The sequence below is a fragment of the Rattus rattus genome, chromosome 12 (genome assembly GCF_011064425.1).
Source record: "Rattus rattus isolate New Zealand chromosome 12, Rrattus_CSIRO_v1, whole genome shotgun sequence".
In the NCBI taxonomy this organism is placed as follows: domain Eukaryota; kingdom Metazoa; phylum Chordata; class Mammalia; order Rodentia; family Muridae; genus Rattus; species Rattus rattus.
In genome coordinates this window covers 13,815,783-13,841,497 of record NC_046165.1, presented here as the reverse complement: position 1 = coordinate 13,841,497, position 25,715 = coordinate 13,815,783, and positions in this window count along the sequence as shown.

The window sequence follows — 25,715 nt, the reverse complement described above, 5'->3', positions numbered from 1 at the left end:
CAATAGTAGCAGGAATAAAAACTGTTTTATTAATTATAGTAAGGTGTTGTATGTTAAATATTTACATTAAACATCTTATGAAATTTAGGCTGAAGACATGGTTCAATGGTTGAGGACATATCTATTGCTCATGCAGAGTGCAGAGGATCCTACAGAACAGGATTCAAATCAACTTACAAACAGTTGTTCAACTACAGGGGATTGACTACATTCTGCTGCTCTGTTGGTACACACACACACACACACACACACACACACACACACATGCACAAACGTCCTTAAATATATGTTTCATATAAATAAAAACTGACACATTTAAGAACACATGCATAAGAAAATATAGTTCAATCACTTAAAATGTATTAGAATTTTGTACATGTCCACTCCCAATGTTAGAAGTGGCATAAGAAGTCCACCTAAGCTATAACCAAAAGCAGAGATGTGAGTGGAAACTCAGGCAAGATTCATGCGTAGCACTGCATTTTCTGTGAGCCCATATGATTCAGCTCTTAGTTGATTCAGTGGACCATGTTCTTCTGGTGTCTTCCATCACTTCTATTCCTTAAAATTTTTTTCTCCCCCTTTCTGGAGGGTCACCAAGGCTTGAAAAGGAGAGACCTAATGGAGACTTCCAATTTAGACTTTGCAAAATGTCTGATTGTGGCACAATCTTTAAAAATGTTAAATCCTTTAAGATATTTTAGAACGTATTTATCCAGGACAAGCTTTACAGTGAAGAGAGTCACTTTCTTAGTTAAGGAGGAATGCCAGAGTGTTGCGGTGGGTGGATGGGTGAGGGAGCACCCTCATAGAAGGAGGGCAAGGGGGATGGGATAGGCAATCTGTGGAGGGAAAACCAGGAAAGGGGATAACATTTGAAATGTACATAAATAAACTGTCCAATGAAAAATGAAAAAAAAAGAAATTTGTTGCCAAATTTTATTTACTTTTAAGTTAAAGCTAAAAATTTTAAGTGTTTGCTATAAAAGGTGAAGATATATATTTTCATTATGTTCTATAGCTTCTATTTCATTCATGTTTTCTTTCTGCATTTCTTGATTAATAAGATGTCCGCCAATAAAAGACTAGCCCTCAGCACCACAGTGCATGATTGCTGACAATCAGAAAGCTAAACAAACTCATGAATATTTAATGTTTAATAACAATTTACAAAATTAAAAACTATTACAATCAGAAAGGACCGTGGGTCTTGAATTAAATTTCTTGTTCATGTGGCACAAATGAAAGCATTAGGAAATACACTTAAAAAAGAATTTGTTTGCTACTATATTTTACCAGCATTTTCAAAAATAGCTTCCCTGATTTCTGTGAACTCAACATTTATCTGAAGGGTTGTTTTCATAGAACACAAACTCATGGCCAGATTCTTTAATTCCTAGAATTAGAAATGAAGGTCAATATTAAAATTGGTCCCAAAAGATCTAGCCATGAATAAAAATGCAAGAGGCTAATAAGGTTCATTTCATTAAGCATCAAATGAAGTTGAAATTCTCTCCTCAGAATGAAAACTATCACTAGTTTCATTACTATTATTATACAGCATAGTTAGCACATGACTAAAATTTCAACATTGGGTTACAGTATATGATGAAAAACTTGAACACAAATTTCTCTCCTGTGTGTCTTCTATTTTACCTAGGATTTAATAATAGAATTGAACCTGTATTTACATGTGTTTAATATCATAAATTCATCCTTCCTCTGAAAGTCTGCAAAAGTAAGGTTTGCTAAAGAATGTGATTTGCACATGATGCAAATTGTGTTTGGGCAAAAAGCCAGAGACATATGTAAAAGCCAGAATAATGTATAATGGCCCAAAATATTATCTGTATAACCACTGTAACCCTTGTTCTTTTAACTCATAACAATGAAGTAATCTATGTTGGTCTGTACAAGGCTTGTCTGGTCAACTGGAAGTCATGGGAAGGTGTAAAGAGCTAGTTTGTCAGCTCTAAGTGACCTAGAATTACTTGGTAAGTCTTGATACACGATTATACAATTTGGGTTGGTTTGTGAGCTTTTCTATGGGGGAATTGAATTAACTGATCGGAAAGATCCAGCTCAGTATAATACCTGAGAAAAAGCACAATAAAGAAGTTTAGACAGGCACAATAAAGCCAACCCAGGAACACAGCAATCTTACTTTCTTAACTGGGTTTGTGACTTGATTGTTGTTGCAGGCCCTTACCACTATGTCTTCCTTGCATGAATTAGGAGCTTAAATAAAATTGCTCCCATAAGTTGTTTTGTTTGTTTGTTTGTTTCATTTTTTGGTTAGGAAAATTTTATCCCACCACAGGAAAAAAAATAGAGGTGCTCACCGAGCTCAATGCCTGACCTCTGATATACTGGCACTGGCACATCCAGAATTCAGCGAGAGGCTAAATCATTGTCTTCACCTGTATATTGATTTTTGAATCTATCTGACTTCATTGGATAGATCCAAACTCATCATAACAAAAGATGACTTTGATTAAACACAATTGGTTACAAAACAATGATGAGATGTACACATAAGAAAGTGAAAGGTACAGAAGGAGGGAGGGTGTTGAGTTGGGTAGTAGAGAAATGAGAGAGTAGGAGGTGAGAAATATCTGTATACATTATATATGTGAAATTAAAAACATTTATTTAATAAGGATATTAAGTCATTATTGTATATACCTTTAACTCCAAATAAGTTATAAGGAGCCCTGCAATTTTCTCCCTTCCTTGGTGATGTTTCAGACTCTTTCTCATGCCTGTTGCCCTGCACAGGTTGCTCTCACAGAGAAACCTCTATTTTAGCCTCAAGTAAGTTAGCTTTCACAGAATCCCTGATGATTAAGACACTACATGTCTGCATGTTAGAAATTTCAACATAAATATAAGAAACCCTTGAAGCTAACACTACTTACACATCCTGAGATTCCACTTCAGTAGGGTTTGTTCCAGTCACAAGCCCCTCAGACAATTTATAAAGGCTTTAGACACACCACTCTAGTCAATAGAAATTTCTAAGAATTCTAGGAGTTCCAGTTTACCATGCATCTATTGTCCTTAAACGTATGAGGGAGAGCATATCTGCATTCAATAAAACCGTTATGATTGGTACAATAAAATTCTTGAGATTCAGTCTTACAAGGGAATGCGTATGGTTGTTCTATATGCATATCTCATGATTTGTGGAAATAGAAGTTCTATATGTTTGATGAAGCTCCTTTCCTTGTTAAACATGCCATGTCCATTTCTTATTCAATAAAGTTTGTTTCTTTATTGTTTTCTTTAGTATAAAGCTTTCTCCTGTGGGCTATCCTATCCATCTCTACATCTATTACTCGATCCTCTAAGATACTCCTAAATGATCACTTTGTATAATTCCGGTATATATCACAAGTAGAGTAGGCAACGCTCATTGTAGAAAAACAGAAATAATAGTACTAGCAACAGTAGTATTTAGGGGCTTGATCAGTGACAGAGGCCAACAGGAACTTTGGGCCTTAATTCATAGAGTTGTGACTTGTAACCCAGTAAGTGATTGAAAAGCTCTACAAAACATCAGTAGTAGAAACTTCAAGATAAGATGGTGTGCTGTGTAAGAATTGCCAAGGCAAAAGGCTATTAGAACATAGAGAATGAAATTACACTTCCTAGAAGAGAGACAGCTAAAAATGATAAAGAATCGAGAGACTCCGAGTTGGGGATTTAGCTCAGTGGTAGAGCGCTTGCCTAGCAAGCTCAAGGCCATGGGTTCGGTCCCCAGCTCCGAAAAAGAGAAAAGAAGAGAAAGAAAAAAAAGAAAAGAAAAGAAAAAAAAAGAATTGAGAGACTCTACAAGAGCCTGACCAGTACAGATGCCCACAGTCAACCATCGGACTGAACACAGGGAGTTAGGGAAAGGACTGAAGGAGCTGAAGGGGTTTGCAACTAACTCCATAGGAAGAAAAGCAATATTAACCAACCAGACACCCCAGAGCTCCCAGATACTAAACCACCAACCGAAGAGTACACATAGAGGGACCCATGGCTCCAGATGTATATGTAGCAGAGGATGGCCTTATCTGGGATCAATGGAAGGGAAGGTCCTGTGAAAGCTTGATGTCCCAGCATAGGAGAATGACAGGGTGAAGAGGCTGGAGGGAGTGGGTAGGTGGGTGGTAGAGGCCGGGGTGGGGGGTGGAATAGAGGGTTTCCAGAGGGAAAACCAGGAAAGGGAATACCATCTGAAATGTAAATAAGATGAAGGGACTTGCAACAACATAACAACAATACCAACCAACCAGAGCTCCCAGGGACTATACCATTATCCAAAGACTACATATGGGCAGACCCATGGCCGAATATGTAACAGAGGATGGTCTTGTTGGGCACCAATGGGAGAAGCCCTTGGTCCTCCCAAGGCTCTACTCCCCAATCCCCAGTGTAGGGGAATGTCAGGGTGGGAAGGAGGAGTGGGGGGTTGTTGGGGTGGGGGAACACCCTCATAGAAGAAGGGGGAGGGGGATGAGGATAAAAAGCTTATGGATGGGAAACCGGGAAAGGGAATAACATTTGAAGTGTAAATAAAAAATATCCAATAAAAATAAACAACAAAGAGAAAAAAAGAAAAAAGTAAATAAATACAATATCAAAAAAAGAATTGCAGTGTCAAATATTTAAGAATACATTGTAATACTTGTAGTTGCTATTTCTTGACAAATGAGTATGGAGTAAACAAAAATAGATACATAGATAGGTAGATAGATAGATAGATAGATAGATAGATAGATAGATAGATAGATACATAGATACATAGATAGATAGATAGACAGACACACACACACACACACACACACATATATCTTAGAGTACAACAAATAATATAATTTAGGACATAAAAGTGGAAACCTCATTCCCCTTTTTCTTTAATTCCTCATACTTTCATATTTTATAAAACAGAATAATCTATAAGAAATGCTTTTAGGAAGGCAATCGTTTCTGCTGTAGCATCCTAAGCTGGAATTGTCTTGAAGAAAATTGTGATTCTCTGGCGCATTTAAGCAGTTTTCACTTACAAATGTGGAATGAGGGAGAAGATGAAGACAAACCGTTTGCTTTAGCTTCTAACATGAGTTTCCACAAAACATTAAATATTACTTGAAGAAAATTTAATAAACATATAGATGGTAGAGGCAAATTAATGCCAATTTCCCCCTTTAACAATTTCTTTTGACAATAGAGAAAGTAAGCAATTATTCATGTGAACTGTGCTTACAAATCCATGGCATGCTTTTCCAAATGTGCTCAAATAAATAAAACCGGTGGAGAAGGAATATTTTTCTCCTTCTTAAAAATCAGATACCAGTCGGTTGAAGTCATTGTTCAGTGTATTTTCAAAATTGCAGTATTCTGATTCTGAACACCATAGTTTAGCTCTTACAAATGCAAGAGCATGCTCCATATTAATTCTTTCTGCTTAGCCTCTCAGCAGGATGAATTTTAAGTCCTCTCAGTGGCCCCAAGCAATATTTTAAAAAAAGAAGCACAGAAAAATCGTAATAGATCATCAGGTTCTTTCTGACACCAGAAACATCATTGCTGCTAAATAGAGCGCTCCACTGCTGTCGTTTAGACTCACTTTCCACTTCCAGAGAAATGGAACTTTAATCTTAGGAGGAGATGTTAATCAAGAGCAAATCTTTAGAGTGATGCAAAAATAGTTCAGAGGGAATTGGATCTTTGTGGTACTGAATAAGAGCTGATCTCTGCACATATTCCAAAGGGTTTGCAATAATAAATACGAAAATATAAAAAAAATTCACCCTCGGTGGGCATCAATAAGATAGGAGGAGTCTACAAAATTTACCTACATTATGGTCAAACCAAAGAGAGAATCTAAGTAATCAATCAAGACCACATTATTTATATTTAGGTTGAAACATTCGGTTGTTATTTTACATAAAATTCGACCAATGTTTCTCATTAGACATGGAAAGTCTATTTTGACCTAAAATGACAAGTCTCTTAATTTATAAACTATGCAACAACGATATAAACATTGTTTATTGTGAATATTTTGTGTCGAATATGAAGATAAAATAAACATTTTATTATGAATGTACTTTGAGAGCCTGAAATTATCCAATAGTTTTCAGATATCATTTTTCAATATTTACTTATTGAAACTTGAAAATTACTTACTGAAACTTGGAATTAACTACATACTACATGAATATTGTTCTTACCATAAGGAAAGGTTATAAACTACCACAAACCTAAAGCCGAATAAGAGTCCTTTATTTAGCGTGAGGACCTGCTCCTGCCACAAAGATTCTTCTCTCTTAAATGAGTCAAGGGAGAGTTTCTGAAGCCAAAATCCACAATTACAGAACGCCAAGTGTAGGAGGAGGACTTTCTTCATAAGAAATCGCTTCCTGGGCAGAATCAAAAAACCCTTGATTGTTTAAACAACTTAAAGACGTCATTACTCAGAAGAGAGTAGAAATCTTTTGTTCCATCACACAGAATTTGCTTCTGGAGGGGAGGAACTATTGGGTCAGGATAGCCTGAACTTCCCTAGATCATTTTACTGTAAGGTATAAATAGGTTGTGTACTAAGAAAAAGAAGCATCATGTCTTTCCTTCCTTTTACATATTCATAAATGGAGAAAGTGTGTGTGCGTGTGTGTGTGTGTGTGTGTGTGTTTGTGTGTGTTTGTGTGTGCGTGTTCTGCATTTTTGGAGGAGAAACATAACTTTTCTTTAGATGAAACAGTTGTTAAATGCATAGAGGTATAAGGTAAACTATTGTATGTATGTCATTAATCATTGTATTAAAAGGCAGGTGTTATTAAACTGAAGAGGAAATATATTAATTATTTGTCTAAGAGATTTGAACTGGTTGTCATGAACGAGCTACTGCCTGGGGAATTCTAGTATAGGACAGCAGTGAAGCATAAAGGCTCAATGTAAAAAGAGAGGAAAGACAGGATGCATAAGGCGCCCAAGTTGAGTTTGTTGATTACGTCATACACATTCCATTGAAAGGGATGCCTATGACTGCGAGACACCTACCTTGCCATTTCTTGACATAATCTTGTCATAGCCCTGTGATTTTACTCAGTGTGCACAATGAAAACACAAACTAAGGAATAAAATTACCTCTATAACTAAAAGGGGCCAGGGAAATACTATCTAACAATATTATATCAATGTATTTTTCATTCATCGCACATGGTCTCTTACTACATATGCACGTGTCTGTGTATTTTCTGCATGTAATTTTTGTCTTATTGGATCTGAGAAAGGATCACCACATTTTATATTGCCTTGCCACTTAAAAGAGAAATCTGCAAGAAAAAAAAAAAAAAAAAAAGAGGATGGAGTTGCCATGTGAAAGATTGGAAACTACAAAGTTAATGGTGGGTCATGAATATTTCCAGTGTTTTCATTTCCCTAACAAACATGAGTGTGGACCAGAATAGTAAGCTCTGAGGAGTGTAGCTGGGACAGTACTAGGCAATCTCCCTGTTTTAAAGAGGTCAGACACTACACTCCCAAAGACCTCAGAGCAAAGTAAGGCACATAGAGCCGGAAAGCAACAAGCAATAAGGTATAACCAAGAAGGCCTTCCTCCTGTTTGGCTAATCTGTGGTCCAAGGACATGGAAACAGAACTCCTTGGCTTTAGTCTTTCTGTCATTTTAACCCTTAGCTAGAGATGCTAGTGAATTATTAAACATAAAACACAGATATGAAAAATCTAAGTTTTATTTACAGAGAAACCAAAGGGAAATCCCAATGGATTAGTATGTCTCAGCACGATAATAAAGAAATAAGTTTGTGGAGAAGTGACTGATCATGGCATCTGTTAATTCCTGGGTTCACTGTTGAAGTAAACTAACACAAGTAAATGGAAGATGTGAGATAAAATTATGAAGGTCACATATTAAATTAAAATAAACATCATGAAAAATCTACTCAACTAAGCAGAGAGGTCAATATAAATGTTAGTAAGTATACAGTTATTTTGATGTTACTGCAATAGACATTACCTGCTCTGGATACACAAACAGAAAAAAATAATATAGTAATATTAAACAAAAATATCAGATACCTATTGTCAGTTTTAAAAGGCTAAATTAATAGTTAATATTTTCAGGCAGAAAAAATGGGGGGAAAATACTTTTGTTTTTTATACAGCCCCAATGTCTATAAAATGGGTGTGTTTCTTCATACTCACTCCCTGGTCTTTCAAGTATCTGTGAAGTAACCTGAATAATTACTACTAACCCCAGGTCGACTGACTTGAGTTAAATATATTATATGCTTATCACAGAATATGCAGCAGGTCTTCTCTATATGCAATGTGCATCATGAAGTATAATCACATGCTGGAAAAATGAAAAGCCATGGGCTTTTCCACTGCTTTATTTTGCTATCACTGGCTTTCTAAGGAGAAACACCATGTAGGCATCTCCACCTATCCCTGACTAAAGTGGCAAGGTTATATACATAAAGACCAGATCACGTCTTTAAGAATTGCTTTCCTGCACAATATTAGGAACCTGGTTGTTGCACAGAGCTCATTCTCTTTGTTTCTACTATACTTTACCCATACCATTACCGACACTGGGATGAGAAAATTCAGGCTGTCTGAGGATAACAGTGCTCAACACATGCCACGCTGTCTCTGTACAAACAGCTATTCAGGAAGTTCTGCTTGGCACTCGCTCACAATCCTTCAGGACCACAAAAGATCGCGTAATTGTTTAAAATTTTTATGGTGGTACTTTATTCACATAGATAAAAGTGATTTTACCCGAAATTTTCACACATATTTGTCAGTAGGAAAAAAAAACAAACTTTTGTGCTGCCTTCTTTTGTTTGCAAAAGCCTCCTCCACATTTAAAATTACAATCAGTGGGTTAATAAAATAGACAGAGAAGAGAATGTTATCAAATATAAACCAAAGTAAAAATGAAATTCAAGTAACTATTGATTAAAATACAATAATTATTCTCTTTTAAAATATTTGTATAATTTAAAACATTAGCTTTTCTAATGGAACATTATTGCTGTGAAGTTTTCCTGGGTTACTGTGTATGTTAGCCATTATTTCTTGAGTAACGACCTGTAGCTTCTGATGACTGTGCTTTTTCTTGAAGTTTCTTCTTGTGTCTTCATATTGGTGCTATACTTTTCCATATATATTTCAGAATAAAGATCATGTTGCATTTTAAAAAAAATAAAATGCTACTTCCCAAAGAACAAATTCTCCTAAGAGGCTAAAAAGAAGGCACAGAGGGGAATATTCATAAAGTTACAAGTCATTGAAATTATCGCCCAAAACCAAATCGACAAAATTCCTAAAATATTTTGTTCTTACACAAAATCGTTTCTTTAATTTGACTATATTATAAAACTTGCAGGACAAAACCTTTCATTTATTTTATGAGATATTCACTGTCCAACATATTAAATAGAGAAAAGTTTAAAAGTGCATAAGTACTTTATAGATACAAGCAAATATTTATATTAACCTATAAATGTTCTCACTATAAATATATAATAGTAGACATTAAAGTAAATCAATGTGAGAGATCAAGTTTTTACAAAGAGTAATAAATGAGAATAATGATGCATATATTGAATGCATTGAAAAATAAGTGAACATACATTTATTTTAAAGGGAAATTTAAAGATACTCTCATGATAGGAACGTTTTGTGGTGACAGTTTCTTACAATCTCAGCTTCAGCGCCACAGCAGTCATTTAGCATGGATGTGTAATTCCCAGAGAAACAAAACGGCAAATGAAAATTTGATTTTAATATTGCACAGGAGTAGCCAAAATTAGATTGCTAATTATAGACTCTCTAATTAGAAGTACGGCATCCCTATACATAAAACATGTTTTATAAAAATGTCAGTGCGTATTGTCATTTAGAGATGAGCATTAGGTAGAGTCTGATCCTCAGTACAAATTTCAAATTTCTCTAATGCCACATAGAAATGTTAGGGAAAATATTGGAAAGTGTTATTTGGCTTCAGCTCTTCTGCTATTTACTGCAAGAAGCATGATGCTCTCTGCATATTGAAAAGCTTTATCCCTGGGTGGAAATCATTTAAATCCCTGAAAAAAAAAGTACATTTCAATTTTGGGTTTCATAATTAGCTTTGCATTATATGCACATTTTCAGTAATCAAACCCTAACTTGTGGTACCAGACATCAATTTGTTTGGAAAGAATTGTTTATGGTGAATACATCCCTTGAGCCATACACAACTTGAACAACATACCCAAACAGGCAACAGTAGCCTGTAGGGAAATTTAAAACTTTATTGTTCTTATATCCACGACATTATAATACCATGTCTTGTGCAATACTGACTTATAATTTATGTTACCTCTCTCTGCTTAAAGTTTTAATTGAGAGTGACTCTTGGGATAATGTCTAACTTATATCAGATTTATATTAAAATGGGAAGCTAAAACATGAAGTCTTTTCATAATATTTTTTGCCTCAACTATATTAACAATTAGCCTAAATACATGTGCTTACTTTGAGAAATGCATATTCAATATATATGCATTTTGTCTAAAATTGAAACATGAATGAGTAAAGGAATACACGGACCACCGAGAGACCACACAGTCAATCACAGGAGAAATTATTTCAAATGTTATTCCCCTTCCCAGTATACCCTCCACAAGCCCCCATCCCGTCCTCCCTCCCCCTGACTCTATGAGGGTGCTCCCGTACCAGCCCACCTCCTGCCTCAGCAGCCTAGCGTTCCGCCATCCTAGCTCATCAAGCCTCCAGAAGACCAAGGGGCTCCCCTCCCAGTGATGCCAGATGAGGATATCTTCTGCTACATATCTAGTTGGGGTTATGGTGTATCATCAGGGTTCTTTAGAGTCACAGAAATTATGGGTAGTCTTTATAGTAAGGGAATCTGTTGATGGATTACTGTCTGTAGTCCAGCTCCCTAACAATGGTCAGCAGTAGCTGTGAATGGAAGTCCAAGGATCTAGCAGTTGCTCAGTCCCCCAAGGCAGGCAGGCAAAGAGAGACTCTTCCTTCTTCCAATGTCCTTATGTAATGTCTCCAGATTATGGTGTGCCCCAGATTAAAGGTGTGAACCACGCTGCCTGGATCTGGGACTTGCTCTGTTCCAGATGACCTCGAACTCAGAGACTTCCTTGCTTTAGTCTCCTGGGATTCACAGCCACTCTGCCTCAAGGTCTCCATGCCAAGATCTAGGTCAGAACTCTGTATTTCCAAGCCTCAAGATCAGGATCACAGGTGAGCCTTCAAATCTGGAGTGTAGTTCATTCCAGATATAGTCAAGTTGACAACCAGAAATAGTCACTACATGTGGGTACCCCGTATGTACTCTTTGGTTGGTGTTTTAGTCCTTGGGAGCTCTGGGGTATCTGGTTGGTTGGCATTGTTGTTTTTGGTTGTAAATAACTTCAGTTCCTACAGTCCTTGCCCTGTGTTCTCCATTGGGGTTCCTGCATTCAGTCTAATGTTTGGCTGTGTATATCTGTAGCTGTATTGGTCAGGCTTTCACAGAGCCTTTCAGGAGACAGCTATACCAGGCTCCTATCAGTAAGCAATTCTTGGCATCATCAATAGTATCTGGGTTTGGTGTCAGCAGATGGGAAGGATCCCTAGGTGGGGCAGTCTCTGAATGACCTTTCCTTCAGTTTCTGCTTCTCTCTTTGTCCCTGTATTTCCTTTTGACAGGAGAAGACAATGAGAAAAAGGACTAGCAGCAAACCAAAATAAAATGCAGCTGCAGGAAGAGCTACATATCTACTTACCAGAGGAAAGGCACCTGTTTATATTTCATCCTTATTTAATAATGAAGAACACAAAAGAAATAAGTCTCCAAATAACCAAAGACAATTTGAATTATGCACGTTACTGTACCTACAAAAGTATTTAAATTACCTTTTATATGGGATGGAGAACCAGAAAATATAGCAATAACATTAACATATGTATGTATAAAATGAAATTTTAGTAACATGCATTTCTTCTTACTGCAATTTGTATTCAAAATGCTACAGCATGTATAGGTTTGTTTGATTTTGTTTCAGTTAAACAGGACCTTGAGGTTAATTGTTTAAGAGTCTAATTCTTCCTGGTTTAACTGTCATTGTTGTATTTACTATTTTCCTAAATAATACATGATATGTTATGAGATGAAATGTGTTCAGATATGGCTGCAAGTGATACAAATCAATGCATTAAAATATCATAGTAGTGTATCTACCATCACTTACGGTAAAATGATTAATAGTGAGTTCTCACACTGCAGTGTTAAAATATTATGTATTTATTACCAAGATTTTGTCTTTTAAAATGATGGGTATTTTATTAGAATATCTTATGATGAGCTTTATACTTTAAAAACAGTTTGGATAAGTAAGTGTTTCAATTACTTTAAATACTTAACAAAATATCTAATGTTACACAATATGAATAATACATTTACCTGTCTTATTTTATTTTTATTAAAACTAGTTTTCAAAATATTCTGATTACTGATTCCCCTTCCTCAATTCCTTCTGGACACTCTCCACTTCCCTCCCATCAAAACCCACACCCTTTCTTTTCCACTTTCATTAGAAAACAACCATGATCTTCAAAAAAGAAAAAGAAACAAACTAACAGATAAACAGAGGAGTAATAGCCAAAGAAAATATATACACAAAAGATCTGTAATGGAAAAAAATAAAGCCTGGAGAAACTGCAGTGACACAAAGTATCTTCAAAAAACGTCATAGAGATGATGTTTTGGCCATGGCTGTGCATGGGGTGTGAAATTAAGAGTATTTTGTAAACCCTGTGAGATTCTGTTAAGAAAACTAATTTTTCAGTTGTGAGTGGTTATCCCTTTCAGGTAGATTCTGAGTAAGGAATGGAACTTGTGTCCGTTTTCTCTCTCATACCTGGAACCCCTCTGGCCCAGGCCCATGTAGTTGTTGTGTATGCCACATGGCTCTTTATTGATATATGCATTGGTTTGGAGGCCTACATTCCCTGTAGTCCTTACCCTCTTACCTCCTTCCTAATCAGGTAGCAATATCCTGAGGGTAGGGACTAAATAAACTAAGACTTCCCCACTAAAGACTGAGGGTCCCCAGTTCCCCCACCCTCTGCACTCCATCCACCTGTGTGTCACAGTATTTGTTCACATCTGCTACAGGAGTAATCTTTGATGATGACTGAGTGAGACATTGATCTATGAGTGTAGCAGAATGCCATTAGAAGTCATTTTATGGCAATGTCTGTGGAGCAGAACAAAAATATTTGTTTTTCCCCTATGTTCCTGGAGTCTCTGTTCTCACATTCTTGATCATCCCAAGAGTATCTGTGATGATAGGTTTCAAATCATGGACTTAAATCTAGTTAGATATGTGTCAGTGACTCATGAAAGCTTTGTGTCACTACTACACTAGTACATCTCTCAGGCAGTTTACTCTTGAAGATGGAAGGTTTTATAGTTGGCTTGATTTTTACTGTTCTCCTTTGGTTGCATGCAGAGTTGATCCATGTCCATAAACACTATTCAATAGGGGTTAAGTCTTAGGTAGGCACTAGCTTGACTTCTTTAAGTTCAATGTGTTACGTGGGTCCTGTTATCAGCAATAGGTTCTTCTCAGTTTCTGGACAGTACCCATTACTGTTACCAATAGCTTGGGATTTGGGACATTCCAAATACCCCTTTGTCTATAAACTTGATTAGAAGTAATCCATTATTATTCCTGTGAGCTTCAATTGGTAACACATGCCAAGTTGGGGTTCCATTTCCATGGTTATTTTGCTTTATATCACCTTCATACATGTAGATATTTAGGAACTTTCAACTGTGTTAGGTTTCCAAAAGACTCCTCAAATGTTGTAAATTTTAGCTTTTCCCTCCCTGTTCTCTCTACCTTACCCTGTCTTACCTTCCTGTCCTCATTTGATCCTCCAGGTCCATTACCTTCCTCCCCTTATTTACCCACAAACATCAATTCTATTTCCCCTTCCTAGGGTGATCACAACCCCATTTGTCCTTTATTTTATGCCAAGCCTACATGGTTGTATGAATTGTACCCTGTTTACTGAAGATGTAACAGCTAATATATTGACACAATTAAAATAAAACAATGGGTTCCAACATTATACGGAATTTTAAAATGTGCTGAATAATTTCAGAGGCTTTAAAAAATCATTTTCGGAGAGTGTTTGATCTTACACCCTTTCTATTCCAACTTTTCACACTATTAGCTAATAGTTATAGAGTGATTTATCTGCCACTTTCTTCCATTTTTAAAGGATACCAAGATTTGAATTGCTAAGCTGGATGGATAGCAAATGACATTATCTAGGAAATTATAAAACACCCTATTGTTTATTTACCTGGCAATTACCTAATAAGGAACAATGAAGTTTTAGTTATATTTGACTCACATTTAAATTATGTGCCTTTTAGTTAATGAAGCTATGAATATTAAATAATCAGTTTTATTTTTTTATTGAAAATGTCTGATACACCGTTAGAATAAGTGGAAAGAAAACTATGGTATTACGATATCTGGGGTACAATCTGATATAAAACAGAAAATGTATTTTTGCCTCATTTACTTTTCTATGAATAAATAGAATTTCTACAGTAATGGATGTGAATGTACAAATAAACTAAAGGATGATCATACTTGAGAATTTACTTCTGTGTCAGATATTTTGAATATAAAATTATTACATTTTAAAAATATATTATACATTACAAATTTCTTCAGAGTGTAATAAAGGAAAATTGAGTTAAAAAGAGAAGCGTATGAGGATTTTAAAACTTAGAGAACCCCAGTCCCCACAACCATCATGGATGAGTATGAGAAATGAGTGTAAAAGCCAGAAGTTACAAAGGACTAGCCATAGTGCCTTCTGCATAGGTATTAACAAATTCTGTGAATACCAAATAAATTCCAACCTTATCTGATTATGTTGGGAAACCCACATAAGGACTCACCTGCACATATGTCCAGACCTTGTATGGTCTTTAGTTGGTGGTTCAGTGTATGAAAATCCCCAACGGTACATGTTAGCTGAACCTGAAGGTCTTTTTCTGGTGTCTGTATCACCTCTGTGTTCCTCAATCCTTCCTCCAACTCTTCCATAAGACCTCTCCAGCCCAGTCTAATGTTTGGCTGTGAGTTTCTGTATCTGTTTCAGTCAGATGCTGGGTGGAATCTGTAAGAGGACAGTTATGCTAAGCTCCTCTCTGTGAATCCAAGCTGACCGATACAATCAGCCTGAAAAAGGCACACTTGAATGTGCCTCTATTGATTCTGTGAGGTCAGCTCCCCACCACCACCACCACCACCACCAAATTGGCAGAGGTTGCTCTTTCATTTATGTCTGTCTCACGTAGGCCACCTGTGTATCCAGGTCAGGAGTGACAAATGTAGCTGTCAACAATATCTTCACACATTATATCACTGTGACAAGGCTTTGCTCAACAATGAGGTATGAAAGTCTCACAGTGTGTCCCTGTGAACCCACTCCCTATGCAGTCAAAGTAGTAGTTGTTTCCGCCATCTGCACACAGACCTCAAAGTAGAGTTCACAGTGGTCACTAAGGAATCCAGGTACATAGTCATAGAATTAAGCTCCAAGAGCATCCTGACACATGCTACCATATAGATATGGCTGGGATCCACATTTCTCCACATTTCCAACTCACAGGTCACATCAGAATACTTTTTAGGACAGACACATGTGAATGTTCCTATCATACTGAGTCATACAATATCATTAATGTGGATATAAAAATATTTTAATCTAATTCCAAGTTACAAAGCCTGCCTTAGTATCCAGGAACACAGAAGCAGGAATAACCATTGATTCCATCTTGGCATACAAGCCCCATTGTGGTAAGGACTAGAAGCACACTCATGATCTGTCTCACAGAATCTTTCAGTATATTCAGCATGACAGATACAGACAGAGTGCTCAGGGTATTTATGGCAGGTACCTCCATGTTGGAAGACATTTTCTCCACAGGAATAAGTCTCAGTCAGTTTCACAGTTCAGTCCTCTATACCCAGGAGGGCTTCATCACAGGGTGTCCCTTTCTAAGACTTTCTTTTGTTGAACCTAGAGACGTACTGTAGGCCTGCATTCACACAAGAGTGGCAAATCCTTGGAAGAGACTAGAGAAGCTATGGTCTTTTAGATCTTCACCATCTTTGTCTAAATTGTTGGCTATGTCCAAACAACAGTTATAAGGTTCCACCTTACACACATCATATTGGTTAAGATAAAAAAACTTAAGGGGCAACACACATGAAGCAAAGGGAACACTCCTCTAGTGGGAGTGTTCTACAACTACTCTGCAATTCAATTTGGCACTCTCTTATAAAATAGGGAATAGTACTACCTCAAGACCCAGCAATTTCCACTCCTGGGTATATACCGAAAGGATGCTCCACAGACCACAAGGACATGTGCTCCACTATGTTCATAGCAGCTTTATTTGAAATAACCAGAAACTAGAAACAACCCAGATGTCCCTCAACTAAAGAAATGTGGTTGATTTACACAGTGGAATACTACTCAGCTATTAAAAACAAGGACATCATAAGTTTTCCAGGCAGATGGATGGAAATAGAAAATATCATCTTGAGTAAGGAAACCTAAACACTAAAGGACATGGATGGTATGTACATATTAATATTAACTCTATCAATATTCATTAATAAATGAATATTAGTTCTAAATTACAGGGTAATCAGGATACAATCCACAGACTAAAAGAAGCTAAATAAAAAGGAAGGCACAAGGGAGGATGCTTGAACCTCACTCAGACGGGGAAACAAAATTACTATCAGAAGGGGACAGAGGAAGGGAACTGAGTGGGAAGTGAAGGGGAAGGGAAATGGGCTAGGGGAGCATAAAATGTATGAAGAACCAAGCACAGAGAACTAGGAGAGTGAACAGAAAATGGAAGAGCAGTGAGGAGGGAGAGAATCTTCAGCATGCTTCAGAGACTTAGGATGAGGAAGAATCCCCAGAACAACATGAAGCTGACTCTGGCTGAGACTCCTAGCAGTAGGAGATAAGGAGCCTGAAGTGGCTACCTCCTAAAGTTAGGTAGAACTCCCGGTGGAGGGTTAAGGATACCAACCCACCCACAAAATCTTCTACTCAAATTTGTTCTTTCTAGAAGAATTTCAGGGATGAAGATGTCATAGCAAATGGGCAATGGACAAGAAATAGTTCACCCAGTGGAGACCTATCTCATGGGCCATCACCAGTCCCTGACACTATTAATGATACTCTGTTATGCTTTTAGACAGGAGTCTAGTATAACTAGAAGCTCCACTCAGCAGCTGACCAAAAATTATGCAGATACCCAGAGCCAGACATTAGACCAAGCTCACAATGTCTTGTGGAAGTGTTGGGCATTGTAAAAATATAAAAAATAAAAAACTGTCTTTTATCCCCCATTAGGTCTGGCACTGCGGTTCCCCCAAAATATCTGATCTCAGTCAGCAAAGCTTCTCACCTGCTTTTCTCCATCCCATATCACACTGCCGAAGGCCTCTCTCTGAGCCTGGCAGCCATCTCTCTACCTACCTAGTTCCCAAGGCAGGTTTCCATGCCGGAAACACACATCCCAATTCTGCAGCAGCCCAGGCCAACCATTCCCTTACACTTAAATCTACACATGAAAAACCACACAACACAATAACCTTTAATCCAATTGACAAGATATAATTGCCCACCTAAACGTAAAAGGCTTGGTAGACATCCATCCCTTAAGAACATTTATAACAACTTGTAAGGATACAGCATGGAATCTTAATGTCAGCTTCCACGTTGTCTCAACTGTGGCTTCTCTCCCTCCTCTCTTCTGTTCCCGTCTCTTCCTCTTCCTTCAAACTTTTCTCCCTCCCATCCTTCCTTCTCATCCAAGGACAGGCTTCATTCTATCTTGTGCCTGCCTCACCTGTGACATCATCCCACAATGGGAGAAGGGTTGAGGAAACTAGGGATGCAAGGAGGTGGGGTAGAATAATGACTCTACAGGAAGACCAACAGAGTCAACTAACCTCAACCCTTAGGTGTTCCCAGAGACTGAAACAACAACCAAAAAGAATACAGAGGCTGGACCTAGGCACCCTGCATATATATAGCAGACATGCAGAAAGGTCTTTATGTGAGTCCCCCAAGAAGTGGTCAGGGGCCTACCTTAACTCTGTCCTCTGCCTGTGAATCATGCTCCTCCCACCCAACTCTCTAGATTGGCCATGGTGGGTCAGGATTTATCTGTGTATTGACCTTTTTAATACATAAGTTCCTAGAATAAGTACATTCCAAAACAGAATCTTCCTTACAGAAATATCGTAGGATTGTGCAGCTGATAAAAATACTGAAACAAAAGCTCTACTTTTTAAATGACAGAGGAGGCAGAAGAAACAAAAGGAAATTAAAACATACAGTTGCATACATTATAAGTCTGGAAAGATGGCTCAGGAATTTAGACTCCAGAACGCTTATTCAGAGGATGTCAGTTTTGTTCTAAACATCTAGTTTGACTACTCACAGAACTATTTTCTAACTCAGGATGTAAACTTCCAAGAATGTGTGTATGAGCATGTGTGTGTGTGCACATGTTTGTGTCCGTGTGTGTGTGTGTGTGTGTGTGTGTGTGTGCAAACACAAAGCACAAAGCACTTAAACATGAGGTAAAAGTTTTAAAAATAGAATTCAATCCAAAACTGTCTTCCTTCTGATATTGAAGCAATGCCTGCAGGGTAACATTAAGTTAATAAATTGAAATAAGCCTAGAATATTAATTTCTCTCTGTCCTAAATCTTATATGTTTTGCTCACAGGTTATTTGGCAGAGTCTATTTCTTCATTGTGATTACTACATGAAATGGAAAGGAAGAAAATGGAATTTCTGTGATTTTGAACATTCAGGACATCTATCAAGTAAGTAATTTGTCACTGAGGCACTTGTACTAAGTCTGGACATACGAAGAGAGCATTGATATCTGTCATTTTATTTTAAAACATCTTCCCATATTTTAGGAAACTTGTCTGGAAAAAATTACTCTAAATAAACCTAATTTAGTTTTCTGATTTTTTTGGTGGTACTGGAGTCCAAAGCTGGGGCTTTATGCATGAAAGAAAACCATTAAACCCCTGAGAAATGCCAAAGCACCGGGTTTCATTCTTTAGAAAACATGGCATCCAATACAAACCATGAGAGATAACATTTGAAATAATATTTTAGCTGCAGTGTCTTCAGACATAAGACCATAGCGTTAGAGGCTGATTTTTATTTTGTGATTATTAGGTGGACATGAGCAAACTTGGTGAATTTGTACTCTTTTAGGATATATTGATTTTGCAGATGCAATTATATTTCTTGTGATAATCATCATGATTTAAATTCTAATTGTCCCTTCATTGATTTAAGAGCTAAGATTAACTAATGTTGGAAATCGAGCTTTCACCAGAACTATGCTATGCAATTTTATAGAGCTAAGATGGGAACCTTGTTTTCTGGGAGCTCACACACACCATTTCTGCTTAGAGTCCTTGTTTCCTGCTGGGGGTTGGAACTATGCCTGGAGAATGAAGCAAGTAAGCAACAGGAAGCAGTAATGAGAGTGGTAAGATATGAAATGACAGAGAGTTGAGGGCAAATACCCAAGTGGCGTGTGGTGCAGTGGCAGAGCTCTTGTCTTTCCTTTTCTCGGTGTACGTTAGTTTTGTCGTGCACGGTTTTGTTCCACAAATGCTTTGATTTGAGATTTCTATCAGTTATCCTATTGAAGTAAAGATGAAGATAGGAATTAGAGATGACGACTTCTGACAAATGGCTTTAACACTACTATACCTCAATATTGTGATATTCCAAAAGTAGCTATAACTTACTATTCAGTGTGTAACAGCAAAGCTAATAAATGGGCCATTTTGTACTTGTTTTGTCATGTTAGTTACAATTTCATTTATTTTGCTTGGTAGAGGCCTCTTTTACAAGAGGAAGTTTATCTAGCCTGTTTTCCTCATAGCCTCAAAATGTAGCCAAAATTAATTAATCAATGAATTTGGTTTTAATTCTAATATATTTTGCATTTGATTGAAATCTCTAAAGGAGGACACATGATTCAGTTGGGTTAGTTATGAAATAGAAATTATTTATATTGAAAGGTTTTTCTTGACCTTGACCTTACTGTGTAAGCTTTTGGATTGATTGTGCACATGAGCCTATTTTATCGATCATTTAAAATGTGCTATCAGTTGAGAATTTATTATGTCTACATAAAATTATGTAAGATGGGCTCTAAATTTCATGAATTCCCTTATGACTCCAGAGGAAACTGTAGATTGATACCTTTGCTGTTGAGCTAAGTGGCTGACAAGTGAACTTCACCACAGAGGAAGGTGATGATTTCTTCCTTTCTGAATTGAACCCAATAGCATATACTATGATAGGGGCTGTACACTTCATGCTTCAAAAGAAGTAGTGAATGTAGAACCTTCTTCACCTGCAAGCAAAGCATTTCTACCATTAGGCAGGGTGGTGTAGTTAGCCTCTTTCTTCATTCACAATTTTCAAGTGAGCAAAGGCTCTATTTTCAGCATGAAAATTTATTATTTATGACATCTTATAATTTAAGTTCAACAGAAAAGTCTCAGTACTGGTTTCTAAAAATACTAATAAGTTCAGGAGAAAAACTAAAACTATTTCTTACAGGATATGTGGTTAAAAATCACAGTGACATGAACATAAACATCTGTGTTCTAGAACAGCAGGAAAGAGCACGTCCTTAACTACTACATGTAGGAAAAGAAAAAAATAAAGCAGTGTGTCAGAGAGAGATGGATGAAGTACTCCACACTAACTGTGCTGGTGAGACTCCTATAGATAAATCTAAGAGGATAAAACAGCCATTAGTGAGTAATACTTGTCAACAAGTGATATCAAACGACTTACAACATTGAGTATAGAAAGATTACTTACATGTTACATTATTGTATTTGAAACGAATCTGAAAATATCAAGATACCTTAAACAATGTATCTGTTATAACAGAGAAAATGTGTGTGTGTGTGTGTGTGTGTGTGTGCTATAGGAGTGTCTGTTTGCACATATTTACACTGTTGTTTGTTGGAAGGACTCATGACTAGACCAACACATGAAATTTTAACTTGCAAAATTGAAAGATATAAAACTTCAAATTCAACCTATAAAGAGTATTTTAAAAATACCTAATTTTTCTATGTCTTAATCATTTTCATTTTTTTTTATTTCAGAAAATATGAAACAGGCCCATATTTTGAGGGCCCAGAAGGTGACAGGAACTCCATAGAAAGACCAACAGAACATGGACCCTTAAGGGCCCTTTGAAGACAAACCACCAACTGAGGAGCACACACACACAGGCTTGACAAAGGCACCCCTCACAAATGTAGCAAGTGTGCCTGGTGTCAATTTCCATGTACATCCTCAACAACTGGAGTAAGGTCTGTCCCTAAATCTGTTGCCTGCCTGTGGATCCTGTTTCTCTAACTGGACTGTCTTTTCTGGCCTCTGACAGAAGAAAGCCAGCAGTCTTGCTGTGCCTGAAGGCTGGAGATACCCATGAGAAATTCTATCCTCTCAAAGGAGAAGGATCATAGGAGATGGGATGAGGAACTGTGTAAGGTAGAGCCAGTGATAGGGATGTAAAGTGAATAAATAACTACATTAGTGGACAAAAGGTTGTGATTTCCTTGACAATGAGGCAAACGTAAGTAACAAAAGCAAAACAAAAAAAAGAGCTATAGATTGCATCATGAAAAGAACACTTCAACATCTATGAGGAAATGGCCCCTTCTGAACAGTCACAGACCTCAGCTTGGATCTCTATCAGAGGACTTCCATTTTAACAGTGGGAAGGAGAGACATTCAAATGAAGGATGTACAGGAAGCATGATTATATTAGATATTTTTCCAATGCTAGTAAAAAACTTTGTCAACAAGGCAACTTATAAAAGAAAGTGTTTATTTAAACATACAGTCTAAAAAAGGTAGTGTCCATATTACATGAAGAAGCTGAGAGCTGAGATCTAATATCTCAAACAACTAACATTGGGAATGGCTACTGGTTTTGAAACCTCAAGGCTTACCCCAGGAAAATACTTCCTCCAGCAAGTGCAGACATTCCAAACCTATGCATTCTACCAAATGGAAATGATATTTTCATATCTCAAGATGATGGAGAGCCTTCCTTCCAAACCATCTCTCTGGTATATGGTCTTTTTTATGTATGCCAAACACATGACACAGGACACAGATAATAATAGGACTGTGCTTGTAGGTAATGAGACTTCTCTCAGAAAACAATAAATTCTCTGATTCAGGAAATAAATGTACAAGAAAATGTAAGAATGTCATTGGCTTAGTTAGGATTTTACTGCTGTAAACAGACACCATGACCAAGACAACGCTTATAAAAACAACGTCTAATTGGGCCTGGCTTACAGGTTCAGAGGTTCACTCCATTATCTTCAAGGCAAGTGTGTGGCAGCATGGAGGCAGGCATGTACAGGAGGAGCTGAGAATTCTAACATCTTCATCTAAGGCTGCTGGTAGAATACTGACTTCCAGGAAGCTAGGGTGAGGGTCTTAAACCCACATGCTCAGTGACACATCCACTTCAACAAGCCCACCTCTCCCAATAGTGCCGCTCTGTGGGCCAAGCATATTCAAACCACATTCCACTCCCTGACCCTCATAGGCTTGTTCAAACGACACAGGAGTATATGGGGGCCATACCTAAACATACCATGATGCAAAATGCAATTAGTCCAACTTCCAAAGTGCTCACAGTCTACAGCAGTATCAACAATGTTAAAAATCCAAAGTTCAAAGTCTCTTCTAAGATTCATCACAATCATTTAACTATAATTCTCAACACAAGACAGGAAAACAGCTAGACAAATTCAAACTCTGCTTCTCCGTATCCTGTGTTAAAGTGATCTTCAGACAACCAAGTCCTTTTTTATCTTTGTTGACTGCAATAAACTTCTTTCTCCTGAATTGGTTCCATTTCCTATTAGCAGCTTTCCTCAGCAGATAGCCCATAGCTCTGGCATCTTGAACATCTTGGGGTCTCCAAGGCAACTTCAATGTTACAGCTTCATGTTTCAATTTCTGGGATCCACACATGGTCTTCTGGGCTCTTCCAAAGGGCTGCTGTCACTTCTCCAGCTCTGCCCACTCTAAGCTCAGATTGATCCATTCTATTACTGCTGTTTTTGGTGATCATCGTATGGTACTGACATTTCCAATATGCTGGAGTCTTCTGCTACATTTAGACTTCATCAATAGCCTCTCCAAGATCCTTTGTAGGATGGTAAGCCTCAACCCCTTTGCATAACCCTTTCAGTCCTAGGTCATCAACTGCAACAGAGGCTGTACCTTCACTTAAAAAAAAGTTTCATAGATGTGAAAAACAAAGTTGTAAAAACAAGGTTTTGAGAAATACATCTAATGTCAGGATGCCTAATGTTATGACAAAGTTTTAGTAGTCAGAATGACCAGGCTTACTGACCAAGGCCAAGCTAATTAAGACAAAACAAAAATAACTGTTCTCAGAAAAAAACCCTACCCCTCCCTGTGGTAAATCCCAATAACAACCACAAGATGTCATCCTGACCTTGTCCAACCACTCAGCTCCCCCGTTCTAAGGGACTTGTCAACTTAGCCCTTTCTCAGTGATTCCCCAAGGCCAGGTGCAGGGCTGGTTGAGGAAGTTACTGACTAGACCAAGAACAGCCCCTTGAGCAGGCGAGCAAATACCTGAAAAGATCCTTTGTCCTGTGTTCCACCAATGAAAATAGGCCAGCTAACCCTGTTGCTAAAGTCTGCCCTCTGCAGAGAATAAAAGATATGTGCTTTTTGGGTTTGGGGTTGCCTCTCCCTGTGAGAATGAGCAACCCCATATACGTGGATCATTAAACCTCTTGCTATTGCATCGCTCCCTTTGTCAAGTTGTGATCTGTGAGCTGCACTCCTGAGGTAAGGCCACTATGGGGTCTTACAACATCACAAATGGCCTTTCAAGACCTCTCACAGTGCCAAGCCTCAGCTGTTCTTCATGACCCCTTTATGCCTTCAAAATCAGTACTACCTGGGTGACTCCTACTTATTACCAACTACAGCTGCTGCAGGAGGTAAAACCTTGACTATCTCTGGAACATAGCTTCTTTGTGCTCCCAGAAAACATTTCCCAGAAGATTTCACCTCAGTGATGCTGGTCTCTTCTTTATCACAACTAATTTTTTAGCTCCAGCTAACCAGCACCAATTGTCCCAGTAATCTCCATCTCCTCTTGATTACCAAGTCAGAGACACATGGCTGAAGCTGATGAGTTCTGCTGCTTGTTGGAGCTGGAACAGGAGCCCCCTGATCTATTACATTATCATTAGCTTCCTCTTTTCCAACTCCTTCACTTCCTAATCTTGGCTGTCCTGGATCTTTCTCTGTAGATTGTCCTTGATCTCAGAGATCTGCATGCCTATCTCCTGGGAATAAGCCTGTGTACCACCAAATGTGGATTCAAGCTTTTCATCACCTAGAACTTGTGGTGTCTCGGGATGGCCTTGAACTCAGATATCTGCTTGGCTTTATCTCCTGGGATTAAAAGTGTGCACTACCATGCGTGGATATAAATTTAACTGGTTAGGATCTTGCCCCAAGGAACCCACTCCCTTATTTCAATTTCATATCCTTGAGCACAGATTCAATTCCATTTCATTTCCTGGTGCCCTGTTTAATACTCAAAGCATATATTTTATATTTTTCCTTTCTTAGCTTGCTATGCTTGCTCAAAATGCTCTTCTTGAGACTTAAGCAAAGAATAAAGTTTCTGTTGGGCTTTTTTTCAGACTTCCTTTGCCAATACAATTAATATAAATCTCCTTATCTTAGCTTCAGGAAGACTCTTTTGACAAGGGCTAAAAGAAGCCAAATTCCTCACCAAAATCCATAAAAACAGTCTCTATGTCACATACAGAAAGTCTCTTCTGAAACTCCTTGGGCCAAGTCTCCACAGTTCAAATTACTCTCAGCAACAAAGTCTTCCATAGTCCTACTAGTATGACTCATTAAGCCCCATTTAAAACATTTCACTTCTTTCCAAAACCAAAGTCCCAAAATCCACATTCTTCCAAACAAAAGCATTGTTAGGCCTATCACAGCAATACCCAAGTCCCAGGTACTAATTTCTGTCTGTACTGTGAACAGACACAATGATCAAGGCAACTCATATAAAGACAACATTTCAGTGGGGCTGGTTTACAGGTCCAGAGATTCAGTCCATTATGATCAAGGAAGGAGCATGAAAGCATTCAGGCAGGCAAGGTACAGAAGGAACTAAGAGCTCAACATCCTCATCTAAAGGCAGCTAGTAGAATACTGACTTCCAGGCAAGTAAGGTGAGGGTCTTAAGCCTACGGCCAAAGTGATGTACCTACTCCAACAAGGTTATACCTTCTAATAGTGCCACTCCCTGTGTCAAGCATATACAAACCATCACAGTTGTGTTTTAAATACCAAAAAATGCTTCTGTTTTAACTACAAATACATGACATAACAATACAAAATGATGTTGTTTCTGTGTGTGTGTGTGTGTGTGTGTGTGTGTGTGTGTGTGTGTGTGTGTGTAAACT